General features: G+C 59.6%; 1 long non-coding RNA gene across 1 annotated transcript; it reads right to left on the bottom strand.

The window, feature by feature from the left end:
* Nucleotides 1–235: 235 nt before the first annotated feature.
* On the bottom strand, nt 236–9,686 carry LOC117803830. Its single transcript, XR_004627949.1, has 3 exons — nt 9,017–9,686; nt 3,903–5,460; nt 236–3,824 (listed from the first exon to the last, which is right to left on the bottom strand). It is a non-coding gene; the product is annotated as an uncharacterized LOC117803830 (long non-coding RNA).
* Between the last annotated feature and the right edge of the window lie 3,052 nt (nt 9,687–12,738).

Consider the following 12,738-nt stretch of genomic DNA (forward strand, 5'->3'; position numbering starts at 1 on the left):
TGTGCAGGCTGGGGTTAGCCCAGATCCCTGCTCCTCTGGGGCCGGGAGCCCCACACACCCTCCCCCCGTCCCCGCCCAATTCTGGAGCCAGAGAGCCAGCAGTTTGGGCAGGAGCCCAGGACCTCCCTTTTAGGTGTTTGGCCACAGCCCGATGGACATGGCCCAGCCTCCAGGTGGCTCAGGTGGCTCAGGAGGCCGGGCAGCCTTTCCCCATCCTGGGGGACCATTTGCAAAACCCTTTCCATGCATTCCCAGGGCCACGGCCTGGTGAGAGAGTGGACCCCCGCCCCATCCGCAGAGCTGGGCCCCAGGCCGTGGTGTCCCTGCATCCAGACTGTGCCAGTCCGGCTTCCTCCGCCCCCTGCCCTCCATCCCAGCCGCATCGATTGGCGAGGCTTCCCTGGCTCCTTGCCTCTCATCAAACCCCATCCTCCCGGGAGAGGGCCTGGGCCTCCGGGCCAGAAAGACGCAGGCTCACGTGCCCGTGTCTCCTCAGTAGCTGCAGTGATCTGGGCAAGTGCGTTCCTGCCCCAGCCGCTGGCTCCGTGTCTGTGCGCTGGCATGAAGTGCAGTGAGGTGCAGAGAGGACCCCAGGGGCACTGGGTGGGGAAACCGGTTGTGCTGCTCTGCTGGGAATCTCCAAGTCCCCAGGCAGGCTGGGCCACCTCCGCGACACTTCAGAGTCTCTGCTAAGGACCAGATGGCGTTTTGAGCATTTTAATAAGAGCTATTTGCAGTGTTGCTGCCATAAAAAATTCCTGCTTAATGAGCAAATGCACGTCGGTAGCGAGTTAAAGGCGCTTGGATGTTTTAAATATTATGTACGTCGTGTTCGTGTTAACAAACCTGATTTTTAATTACACCTTCCCCTGCCGCCTGGCTGGGCTGAGGGTAGGGGAAGGGAGAAAAAAATCAGGCAAAACAAGTGTGGTTTGCTGTCAGGAGTGACAGTCAATTTTGTGAGCTCTTCCCTTTGCTGACACTACACTGACGGTCACACAGACATGGAGCCTGGCAGGACGCGGTGTGGCGCCACTGAGCCCGTCCTCATTCTCAGTAAGGGTGGAGCCCCGACCCTGGCCACACGCTGACCTCTGACCCTGGTCACATGCTGAGCCCTGTCCCTGGTTGAACATTGAGTCCTATCCTGGTCACGTACTGAGCCCTGATTCCAGTCAAACACTGAACTCTAATTGCGGTTGTAGACTGAGCCCTGACTTTAGTCATAGACTGAACCCTGATCCTGGGGACTAATTGAGCCTTGACCCTGGTTATAGACTTTGTCTTATTCCTGGCAGTGTCCTGATCCCTGATCCCAGCCATGGACTGAGCCTTGATCATGTTCATAGACTCAGCCCTTACGCACACACTGATGACCTCAGCAACCTCTGCTGGTGGGTTAGAGCACGCAGGACAGTCCTGTGGGCCCAGGGAGGTGATTTAGGCCTCTGGGAACGTGTTGCTGGGATGGGCTCCTTTGCTGATGGCTGACGTGACCCCCAGCTTTTCAGACACCCAAATGCCTGGCCACATTCAGTCCACAGCATTCCCTCCTGCTGCCCTGTGAAGGTACCGAGTTCCTCAAGAAACTTGTGGTCCCATCACAGGGGGCAGATGGCACGGTCTCAGTTGTGGAGTGTCCATTTGGTAGGCCCGAGCGTGAGCGTGCTGCTGATTTCTCCACGCCCCCCCGCCTCCTGCCTCCTGCCTCCCGCTTCCCTCCAGGGACTGTCTGCCCCTCTTCCACGAACAGTAGGATGGTAGCTCTGGAGGTGAGCTGTCCCCATGTCATGTCAGCTTGGTGCTCTCAGCTTTACCAGGACCGGAGCAGGGTCCTGCCAAGGTGGGGCCCCAGGATGAGTGGCTCCCAGGAGACCAGGCGAGTCAGTCTTGGAATGAGCTGTGCAGGGAGGAGGAGCCAACGAAGGGAGAGAGCCTCATGGCCACGGCCAGCATTTAAATGTCTAAGCGTCCCAACCCCCCTGTTTCCGGGGACGGTCTGCTGCATGTGCAGCCTGGGGCAGGCTAAGGGAGCTGTCTGTTCCAACACGGCCTGATGGCGGGCTTTGGGCAGAGAGGCTTTTGAAGGCTCCCTCTTGCTGGCTGTGTGAGCTTGGGGCAGCTACAGAACCTCTCTGAGCCACCGCTTCCTCTGCTCCAGGGGACACCCTCCCCCACATGGTGGTCGTAAGTCTGAGAGGGCGCGCACACAGGGGGCCCTCACACAGAGCCCAGCGCTGGCGGGGCTCAGTCCCTTGGCAAGCCTGTGTCCTGGGCTGTGAGTGCACGTGCCCCTCTCTGGCTGCCCCGGCCCCCAAGTGTGACAGGATGGCTGCTGGCGGCTGGAGTCGGTGAGGCTCTGGTACGCTGGTTTCTCCTGTGGGCAGGCCTTGTCGCGGAGAACTGGCTTTCTCTCCGACATCACTGCGACCGCTGGTCTGGCGGGCTCCTTGATGGCAGCAGTTTCTGTGAGGTTTGCCCCTGGCCCCTGCAGAGGGCCTGGCACTTGGTGGGTCCCCAGGGAGGAGCAGGGGCCGGCCGGGGCTCCCTCTCTTCCCTCCTGTCTGTTCCTCCTCCCCATGTGGGCTCCCTGTGGCCAGCAGCGACTGCCAGTGACTTGAGGACGCGATGTTGGGTGCATGCGTCTGGGTGTGAACCCCCGTCTGTGGGGACCAGCCACCCCCTGACCTCAGGCTCAGTGCTTCACGGTGGTGGACTCGGCCCTTCTGCGGGCATTTACTGAGCACCTACTCTGAGTTGGCATGGGTTAGACACATCGTGGACAGGACACAGCCCTCGCACTCCCAGAGCTCGTGCCCAGGGCTGGGAGATGTGCGGTGCTTGTGTCAGCAGACGTCCCGGGCCCGTGGTGATGGCTGGGGGGACGGGTGGAGGCTGCAGGGGGATGTCGTGAGGTGCTATCGCAGCTGAGCCTCAGTGGGGAGACAGAGGCGCTGGGGCCCCGGGCTTCAGGCGCAGGGGGCCAGCAGGGCCAATGCCTGAGGGGCCCAGAGGCCAGGGTCCAGGCGGGTGTGCGGCCCTGCGCTCAGCACCGCCAGGTGCTGGCTGCATTTCCCCGTGTATAAAGGGGGTATGAACTCGCTCAGCAAGCCCCTCCTCCGTGCCGGGCTCTGTTCCAGGAAGAGACCAGAACAAAAATCACTGCCCTCCTGGAGCATAGCTCACCCCCCAGTTCTCGAAGTGTGGCCTGTGGAACCCCGAGGGGGCCCCAAGATGCTTGCAGGGGACCCACGAGATCAGACCTTCTTCACAGTAGCAGACAGAGGTGTTTGCGCCGCTGGGCACAGTCAGAGCGCTGGTACTGTCCTCCGCGCACGGACGTCTGGTTCCCATGCCACACACGCACTCCGAGCCCCAAACCAAAGTCGCTTTCCCTTCGCATCGATGCAGGGACAAATGTTCATCAATCTGGGCCTGGAGCCCACGTGTGCATAAGTGCCCTGGGTGCATTACAAGCTCGGTGCCCCCTGGGGAACTGCACCCTGCGGGCTGACTGGGTGTGGCCTCAGCCCTGCCTCTTGGCCTGGGTCCAGCCAGGAACAGGAGGGAGCTGGGGACAAGAACACAGTCCAGGGGCCCTGCACTTGGACCCCACTGCCCAGCGGCCTAGTGGCCCTGGTGGGTTCTTCCCCCCGGGATGCGCTTTCTCTGGATCGTGGGCAAGCTACACTTTTCACAAAGGGCTTTTTTGAAGGCCAGAGGGCATAAAGTGCCCAGCATCTGTAGAGGTTCTGAAAATGGCCCCAATCATCACTGGGAATGAGAACCCTCCTGCAAACCTATAAAAAGGGGCCCCCAAATACCTGTTTTCAAGAAACTGAGNAATCATCACTGGGAATGAGAACCCTCCTGCAAACCTATAAAAAGGGGCCCCCAAATACCTGTTTTCAAGAAACTGAGGCTCAGAGTGGCGAGCTGACCTGTGCAGGGCCCCACAGTGAGCAAGAACTGCGGCCAGGACTGCGATCCATTTCTGAGGCTGCCTGGTGACCCTGGCCTGCCAGCTCTGTTCAGACCCGTGGGGTCCCCACACACCTGCACCCCTGGTCTGCAGCTCAGGCCTCCACAGACCTGATTTCCCCAGTGACTCCCCCTCAGAGCTGGCTCCCTGGCCGTTGTCATGAGAACCGCTTTCTCATTGCTGCACATGGCTGACGAAGGCCCGGGTGGATGGACAAAGGGAAGACAGGGCTGAATGAGCCAGGCTGCGGGACCAGGAGGGGGGCGGCTTCTGGGCGTGCCTGGATGGGCTGGTGGTCTCTGTGTCAGACTCTTGTCGTGTCAGGAAGAAGGAGGGGTGCAGGCTGACCTCAGCGGGAATGGCCATCGTGAGCAGTTGGAGTGGGACATCTGGGTTTTGAAGGTGCCATGTGATTCCAGCCAGGGGCCTAGGAGCCCCCAACGGTCACCGGCCAATCGCTGCACCCCCACCCCCACAAAGGGTCTAGTAGGCCAGACAGGGAGGGTGGCAGGGTGAGGACTGGGGGGCCGCTTGGCAGCAGCTGCCCAAATTCTCCCTGACTGGGCAGGTTCTGGGCAAGGCGACTTGGGGGCAGGAGGCTTGGACGTGAGTCCACATGGTCAGGGAGCCGAGGGCACCGAGATGGGGGCTGTGGGACAGAGGCGGCCATGGGAAGCTTTGGATGGACATTTTTAAAGGGTCACCTGGCTACTGAGATGGGGGGTCCAGAGTAGGGAGACAGCAGGAGTGGGGCAGGGAGCCTCTGGCTTGGGGTGAGGCTCCACAGAGAGGGGAGGCGGCAGGGCATGGGGGGAGCTGGGAGAGCTAATGATGGCTGGGGGATCTCCACGACTTCTCCATGGGGGTCTCTCCCTGATGGTGGCCTGGAACCAGGCGGGGCCTCTCGAATGGACAGACAAGCAACAGGATGGCTTCAGGACACCAGTGCAAGGGGTCAGAACCTGTGCACTGACAGTTGAATGGGGAGCGTGCTGGAGGAAAAGGGCAACCCTCAGGGCGGGCACCCCACTTGGCTTGGTGGGGCAGTAAGTGGAAAATGCACCTGTACCCCTGGGGGAAGGCCTGGACCCCAGATTCCCCACAGCAAGTCCTGTTGGTATTTCCCTGTCCCTCCACCCCTTGGGGGCCACTTCCAGCCCCATCTGAGCTCCAGGCACCTTTGGTCAAAACAGGGGGGCTGGGCCGCTCTCTCGGTTGTTGATCAGCCGGCTGGTCTGACCCCGGAATCACAGGAGGACAGGGCTCCTCTTCCTCTGGCCTCTGGGCCCAGCTCACCGAGGGCTCTACTGTGCTGGGGAGGTGGGGCCACTGGCCCAGGACATGGTCCTGAAGGCAGCCTGCATGGTGTGAGGCCACTGGGTCCTGTGTCGTCTCTGCTGGAGACCCTGGGAGTGACCGCAGGTGGACATCTGCTAGTGGAGGGCAAGAGAATCCAGCAGTCCTTCCAGTCTCATCTCCTGGAATTTCAAGACATTCCTGAGGCCTGACCCCTCCTTCTGGCCATGACAGGGCAGGGCTGGCTCATCCCCGGGCCCCAGAGCTGCTGCAAGATTCTCTCCCAGAAGAAACACGCTGCACAAAAATAGCAGCCTGGTGCCAATGAGCATATGCTGCCTCCAGGGGGTGGCGGGAGGGACTGAGGCCCCGCGACGCGCTCAGAGCTGGAGGCCCTGAAGCTCCGGGGGAGGGCATCTGTGTCGCTGGCACTGATGTGGGGCTGGCAGACGGAGCTGCTGCTGGGGGGCACCTACTGTGTGCCAGATGCCAGTTGCTTCCCAAGGACCTGCCAGGCAGGGGCTGTTATCCCCTCCCCCAGGTAAGGACACTTGGTGCCGAGAAACCAGGTAACTGCTGAGTCACAAAGAGGAAGGGGTGGAGTGGGGCTGATCAGCCTGATCCCAAGGAAGATGGCATGCTGTCGACATGGGTGAAAGAGACTCACTCATCCCCCCACCCATTCACCACACATCTGTCCATTCATCACCCACACACCCACCCACCTGCTACTCATCTATCCATCCGTCCACCACCTGTCTATCCATCCACCCATCCAGCCACCTGTCTATCCGTCCAGCCAGCCAGGTAGCCAGCCACCTGTCTATCCATCCATCCATCCATCCATCCATCCATCCATCCATCCATCACCCACCCACCTACCACTATTCATCTATCCATCTGTCTATCCATCCATCTATCCATCCACCCATCCACCCACTTCTCATCTATCCATCCATCACACACCTATCTGTCTATCCATCCATCCATCCATCCATCCATCCATCCATCCATCACCCACACATCCATCATTCATCCACCATCCCTCTGCCCATCCATTACTGGCCTAAATGTTGAATTATCACCTCAAATTGGGCTGGTTCACTCTATGTACCTTAGGACATGCCAGGGGGCTCTCGGGCCTCAGCTTCCCCATCTATGAAATGGAAGAAATTGAAGTCAACAAGCATCTCACAAAGCCCTTCGGAGCTCTGCACACTCAAGCTCAGAGAGGGGATTTCCGCCTGAGCCTTGTCCGCCTATATAGGGGACAATCCAGCTCCTTCGCTTAGATCCAGAACGCTGTGGCCTGGTCCAGCCTGCTTCACTCCACCTTCTGCCCGGCCTGCATCTCCATCAGTCCCCACTCAGGCTTCTCCTCCTCTTTCCAACTTCAGGATGCCCTTCCACTCCGGGGGGTGCCTGGCGTACCCACTGATGAGATCTCTTCCTAGTACAGCAGTTCATGTCATGGCCTTGGAGCCAGGATGCCTGACTTGCCTTCTGGCTCCATTCATTGATCTCTTGGTGCCTCAGTTTCCCCATCTGTGAAATGGGGGAGTTCCCACCTTAGCAGGGGGTTGGGAGGATTCAAAGGTGCCATGGATCTAAGGTCCTTACCTCAAGGTCTGGCCCACACGGGTGTCCATGTGTTGGCTGTTACTATTATGATCCACTATCTCCTGGACACCCAGTGAGGGCTGGGCCCAGTTCTGGGGTCCAGGGACTCAGAGGTGAGTGACCCTCATTAGGCCCCACCTTCAGGATCTCAAGTCCAGCCAGAAACCTGATGATCTGGGGGCCATCAGTCATGCAGCTTGGTCAATGAGTGGAGGACAGGTTGGCAGCCCCATGGAGGGGCATCCAGCGTGGGCTGACCCTGCTTCATCCGGCCTGGCTGGCCTGCAGGGCTCAGTGTTTAGAAATGGGAATATGTGTTGGTTTAACCTTGGCGGGGCTGGAGACCTGTTTTGGGCTGGGTGCCCCTCTGAAATTGCCCCCTGACTCCGCAGCACCCTGGGGGTATGGAAAGTCCCTCTGTCTGTCTATCCCGGTTTCTACCTGCTGCAGCTCCCATCAGCCTCCTCTTTGGAACCTAGTTACCAGTTGGGGAGGGTGGGGCGCCGTGCTAGGAAAGGCTTCTGGGGGGACAGCGTGCTCGCTCCTTTCAAAGCCTCTTCCAGGTTCTCCCTGCGGCCTGAGCTGCTTTCTCGCAGGGAGGGAGGGAGGACACGAGAGGGAGGACGGCCTTTCCACAGTAGGAGCCCGCTCTCTTCCTTTCGCATCCAGGATGGGATTAGGAGGGTGAAGGAAGGGTGGCGTCCTCTGTTTGCTCCCATCAGAGGAGGCTTGCGGGCGGCCAGGGGAACTCTGAAGGAGTGACCTCTTCACTTGTCACCAACTAAACGTCCCCCAGAACCTCTGCCTTCACCCTGGGGGACGTGGTGGCCCCGGCTCCTGACTTACTGGGTGAGGACCCTCACTTCCAGCCTCTGGATGAGGAGAGAGGGTCAGGGGGCTGTGGTGTCCAGGCAAGGCCACCCAGCTCTGAGTGAAGGATGGAGAGCGTGTGAACTCAGGGTGACTGGGCCCCAGCTTATGCCCCTCACACACACATGCACACAAACACACAGACACACGCATGCATGGACACTCACACCCTTGCACACGCTGATACGTGCACACACGTGGCACGTACCCTCACAGCCACGCCGCCTCACATGCCCGTGCACACTCTTTCCACCACTGACTCACACACTCACATGTGTGTATGTGCACACGCACACGAACACATGCACAGACGCGCACGAGCAAACCCCTCGTCCACTGCGCGTCCCCATCACACCAGCACGACACACGCACATCCCCCCGGACACATGAATCTTCCCCACACTCACGTCCCCCTTGGCACATACGTTACACAAATACACAAACCTTATTTGGAAGGTGTGGCTTGCCTGTCACACGTGCACAGAGCACACGTGTGGACAGACAGAGCACGTCCATCCTCTCAAACTGCAGCCGACCCAGGGCCACCTGGGGACCCCCGTGCTGACCGGGCTGGGCCCGCAGGTGCTTCCCAGTGAGTAGAGGGTCTGAGGGAGGCACTCACCCCCTGAAGATGCTGTCAGGCCCCCATCTCACCTTGCTTGCCTTTTTCCCAATGGAGTTTGTTAGAGACAAGTGGGGGAGGGTACGTGGGTGAAGGGAGCAGCATCACGGGACCCCACAGGGATGGCCTCCTCCCTGACAATGTCGCCTTTGCTCTCCTGTCCCTCCCGCGACAGGTCAGACCCCGAGGGCTCCTGTCTGCTAGAGATGGCAGGCAGGTGGGTGGACCTCCAGAGGGGCATTTGTCATCCTGCCACCTCGTTTTTAATCAGCCAGCTCTATGCTGGCTGGGGAGCTGAATGAGGAGTCCGTCTGGGGGACAGATGCCCCCCAGTGCCCTTTCAGAGGCCAAAACTTTTGGAAAGAACTGGAATCCATCGCTGGGCACTGACATTGTTCACTGCTGGAGGCCAAGCTGCCGAAAATGTAAATTTCTAATTAAAATAGAAATTAATCCTCTCCCCCAACTACCTGCTATCTCCAGCCAGATGAGCAAAAGTTTTATGCTGCTAATTAATGTAATCGCCCGTTAGCTTTATTTACATAAGCAGATATAATTCACACGGCTTTGCAGGAGCTGATGGAGAAACTAAACAAAAATTTTTTTAGTTAAAAAAAATTAATTACCTTGATCCTCCCTCTTGTATTCTAATCACAGACTTGCAGGGGTCCCTCTTTGGCGCTTCCTGAAGCCCTGGGTTGGCACCTTCTTTGATGAACTGGGAGCTTGTTCCAAACGCAGGGAGAAGCCGCAAAATTGCTGCGGAGCAGCTCGGAGGAAGACGCCGCGTCCACACATGAAAGACCCGATGGATGTGATAATTATTTACGGTTTCTGGTGCTGGGGCTTTTGTTACCCTGTTAAATAGACTCTAAACACCACATTAAAATCTTGAAAAGTTCCTGGCAGATTAATAAATCATATTAACTGCTCTGGCGTTCGGCATGTTTTTCGGGGGAGGTTTGAGTCTGTTTGGCGACTGGGGCTTCAGTCACTTCCCTGGAGGGTCTGTGCCTGGAGTCTTCTGACAGAACCAGCGGTGAGCCCCGAGGTCACCCCCCTCCAGGGCTGTGGGCGGGGACCTCAGTCTGCCCCAAAGACTCAGATCTTCAAACAAGCCGCCAGGCATCAGGGGGTCTGGCATAAAGGGAGCAGAGGAGTTGTGTCCCTGGGGTGGGAACAGTGGAGTTGGTCTATAAGTCAATCATCAAACATCGGGTGGCCTGGCCGGTGGGCACCACGAAGCCGTGTACGCAAGCCCCCTGACTGTGGTGCGTTAAATTGGGCCACCCGTGAAAGCTGTGTCCAAGCACTAACCCCGTCCCTATGAATGTGGCCTTATTTGGAAATAGGTTCTGTGCAGCTGGAAGCAAGTCAGATGAGGTCAGCCTGGAATGTGGCTGGGCCACAGACCCGTGTGATTGGTGTCCGCATAAGAAGAGAGAAATCTGGGCACAAGCAGAGATTGGAATGAAATGTCTGCGGCCTGGAACGGCAAGGAGGCAAGGCGTGGGTTCTCCAGCAGAACCTGTAGAAGGAGCCGCCTTTCTGGCACCTGGACTTCAGACTTCGGCCTCCAGAACAGTGAGGGAATCAGTGTTTGCACGGAAGGCTCCCCGGGGTGCGGTGCTTTCTTACTGCCGTCCCAAGAAACTGGTACATGGCCTCAGGGACCCTCCCGTCTCATGAGGGAGACAGACAGTACGGATTCAGAAGTGTCAGGAGCCTCCTGGACGGAGCTCAGGGCATCCTGCTGTGTGGAGGGGCGCAGGCTGCTTGTTGCAGCACAAGGGTCTGGGAGGGCTTCCTGGAAGAGGGAGACTGGGCTGAGGCTGGGCCCCGGGCAGACGCACTCTGCCCCCTGTGGCTCTTCCCTGAATCCCTTCCTGCCCCTGGCCAGCCCCACACCTTTGTCTCTGCCTTGCCTTCCACCTGGCCGCCCCTCCCCCGACCCCCTGTTCAGTGATCCTAGACCACCTGGTGCCTGCCCCAAAGCCACCTTCTCTGAGAAGCTTCCCTGAGCAAGGTGCCTGCTGGGGCCCCTCCTTCCGCCTCCCCAGCGCTCTGCTCTGTCCCTCAGTGCCCACGCACGGCAGCCGCATTGCCGTGATTTCTGACTGCTCTCTTCCTACCAGACTGGAAGCCCCTAGGAGGCCTCGTTCCACACGGTGTCCCCAGTCTGTCCCTCCACGGCACACCCAGGTGCCTGGCAAACATTGGGCAAACATGTGGTGTGGTGTGCCCTCATGGCCTGGAGAGCATGGGAGTGGGCGGGGGAGTGAGCGCGGGAGCAGAGCACTTGGGGCCGCCCGGCTCTGCCCAGCACAGGGCACCGGACGTCGTGGAGGCCCCTACCCTCTGGGCCTCGGTTTCCACTCCTCTGACGCGGAGGTGGAGCCTTCAACCTGTGTGCCCCTCGGCAGGGTGAGCGGAGCCCGCCATGGCCTTGGCCTGCACACCCTCCCTGACCACGTCTTCACCCCTGCCTGGGTAGGATACCTGCCCTGGGACTCACCCACCTGCCGGCCTGTGTCTGGGACCAAACACTGCCGAGTGACCTGAGGCCCGGCTTCCAGAGAGCCCCGAGTGGTGAGGAAGGATTGGGCTGCTCTCCGGGGACGGCAGTTGGAGCAACTTTGAAGAGCCCCTGCCCCCCTTGCAGAGAACAGCTGCGGAGTCTGAGTCTCCTTCCCCCACAGAGATTCTGGGGTGTTTTTTCCCCTCCTTGAATGAGGGAAAGAAATGATGCTGAGTGGCAAGTAATTACCCAAATCGAGGCGGAAATCAGCCATGAAAGGGGACAAATGAAGAGGAAACGTCCCCCCTCGGCCCTTCCTTTCCATGCCCCACCTGCCGCTCCGCCTGCCGCCCTGGCGACAAGGACGCTGTCCTTCGTAAGTACCCCCCCGCCCCCGTCCCCACACCCAGGGACTGCACACAGAGCTGCAGCTGTCCGGTGGCAACACCCTCAGTGGTCCCTCGTGCTCGGACCTCGTAACCTTTCCTTGCCTCCTTTTACAGTCACGCTGGCCTTCCCTGTCCCTGGGGAGGGTGACAGGACGCGCACCTCGAGGAGCCCCTCTGGCCCCCAGCACGGCCGGCACAGCGTGTCCCTGCAGGCCTTGCGGGGTGGTTGCCCCTTCTGGTGGTGGCATCCTCGGGGCATCCGCAGGAGCGTGGGGGCCCGGCTCACAGCTCCTGGGAAGGCCCACGCCGTGCCTGTGAGCGACTCACCTGGCAGACCTCTCTGGGAGTAAGACTGGCTAACTTCGAAGAAAACAGCTTGGGTTTGTCTGAAGAAAGCTGGTGACCATTTGAAAAACCAGCTGCGTTGAGATAGACTCCAGCCTCCAGTCCCCCACCCCCAAGGCACAGGTCAGTGGGTTTTAGCATTTCCAGAGCTGGGCAGCCATCGCCACAGGCAGTTTGACAATGGTCTTGTCACCCCAAGAGGAGACTCCCTTCCCTGAGCCTCGCTCCTGCCTCCCCGTGCTCGGCCCCCACCCGCTTTGCAACCTCGAACCCGCTGACGGGCTCTGTGACTTGCCCGTTCTGCACGTTTCATACAGAAGCAATCAACATCACGTGGCCTGCGGTGACCGGCCTCTGCTACGCCGTGGGGTGGCCTCCAGGCTCAGCCACGTGTAGCAGGTGTCCTGTCCTGCACACACACCGCGGCTTTCCTCATGTGGGTCAGCTGCTGGCTGCCGGAAGTGTCTGCACCCCGCCTGGCAGGGGCTGTGCCGCCAGGGGTGCTCGAGGACTGGTCTCTGGGCAGACGAATGTCTTCAGATGGCTTGGGGGCGCACGGGGCCGTAGACGTGCTGAGCCGCATGGTGGTTGTTTCTCCGCCTCCTCGTGGCACTGACCACACACCTTGGTTCTAGCTGCCCTGGAGGAACCGGGATGCAGGGCACCCCCCCTTCCTGGGATGCACTGGCTGGAGAGGAAGTGGGGTGCTGGGACCACCAGCAAGTGCACTGGTCCTTGTGTCCAGAGCAGGGCCAGCCTCACAGTCAAGCCATAGCACCCAGCGTCTACCGTTTCTTGGCTGTGATCCTTGTCGCTCTGCCACTTCCTGCCTTGTTTCCCCAACTGTAATGCAGATGTCTTGGAGGGTCGTTCTCTTAGGTCAGGAGGCCCCTAAAAGCATATTCTGAGCACAGAATTGAGTGCACGTGGTTTATTTTGGGGTGTGTGGGATCCCAGGAAGCAGCAGCCGGGGGTGCTATCAAGCCAGTAACCACGCGGGTGCCTGGACTTTGGTGGGGCCGGCCGGTGAGGCGTGAGCTGTCCGTGTGGCCGAAACGGGAGCGTCCTGCCCCAGGGAGGTGGTGACAGTGGAACT

The sequence above is a fragment of the Ailuropoda melanoleuca genome, chromosome 9 (genome assembly GCF_002007445.2).
Source record: "Ailuropoda melanoleuca isolate Jingjing chromosome 9, ASM200744v2, whole genome shotgun sequence".
NCBI lineage: Eukaryota > Metazoa > Chordata > Mammalia > Carnivora > Ursidae > Ailuropoda > Ailuropoda melanoleuca.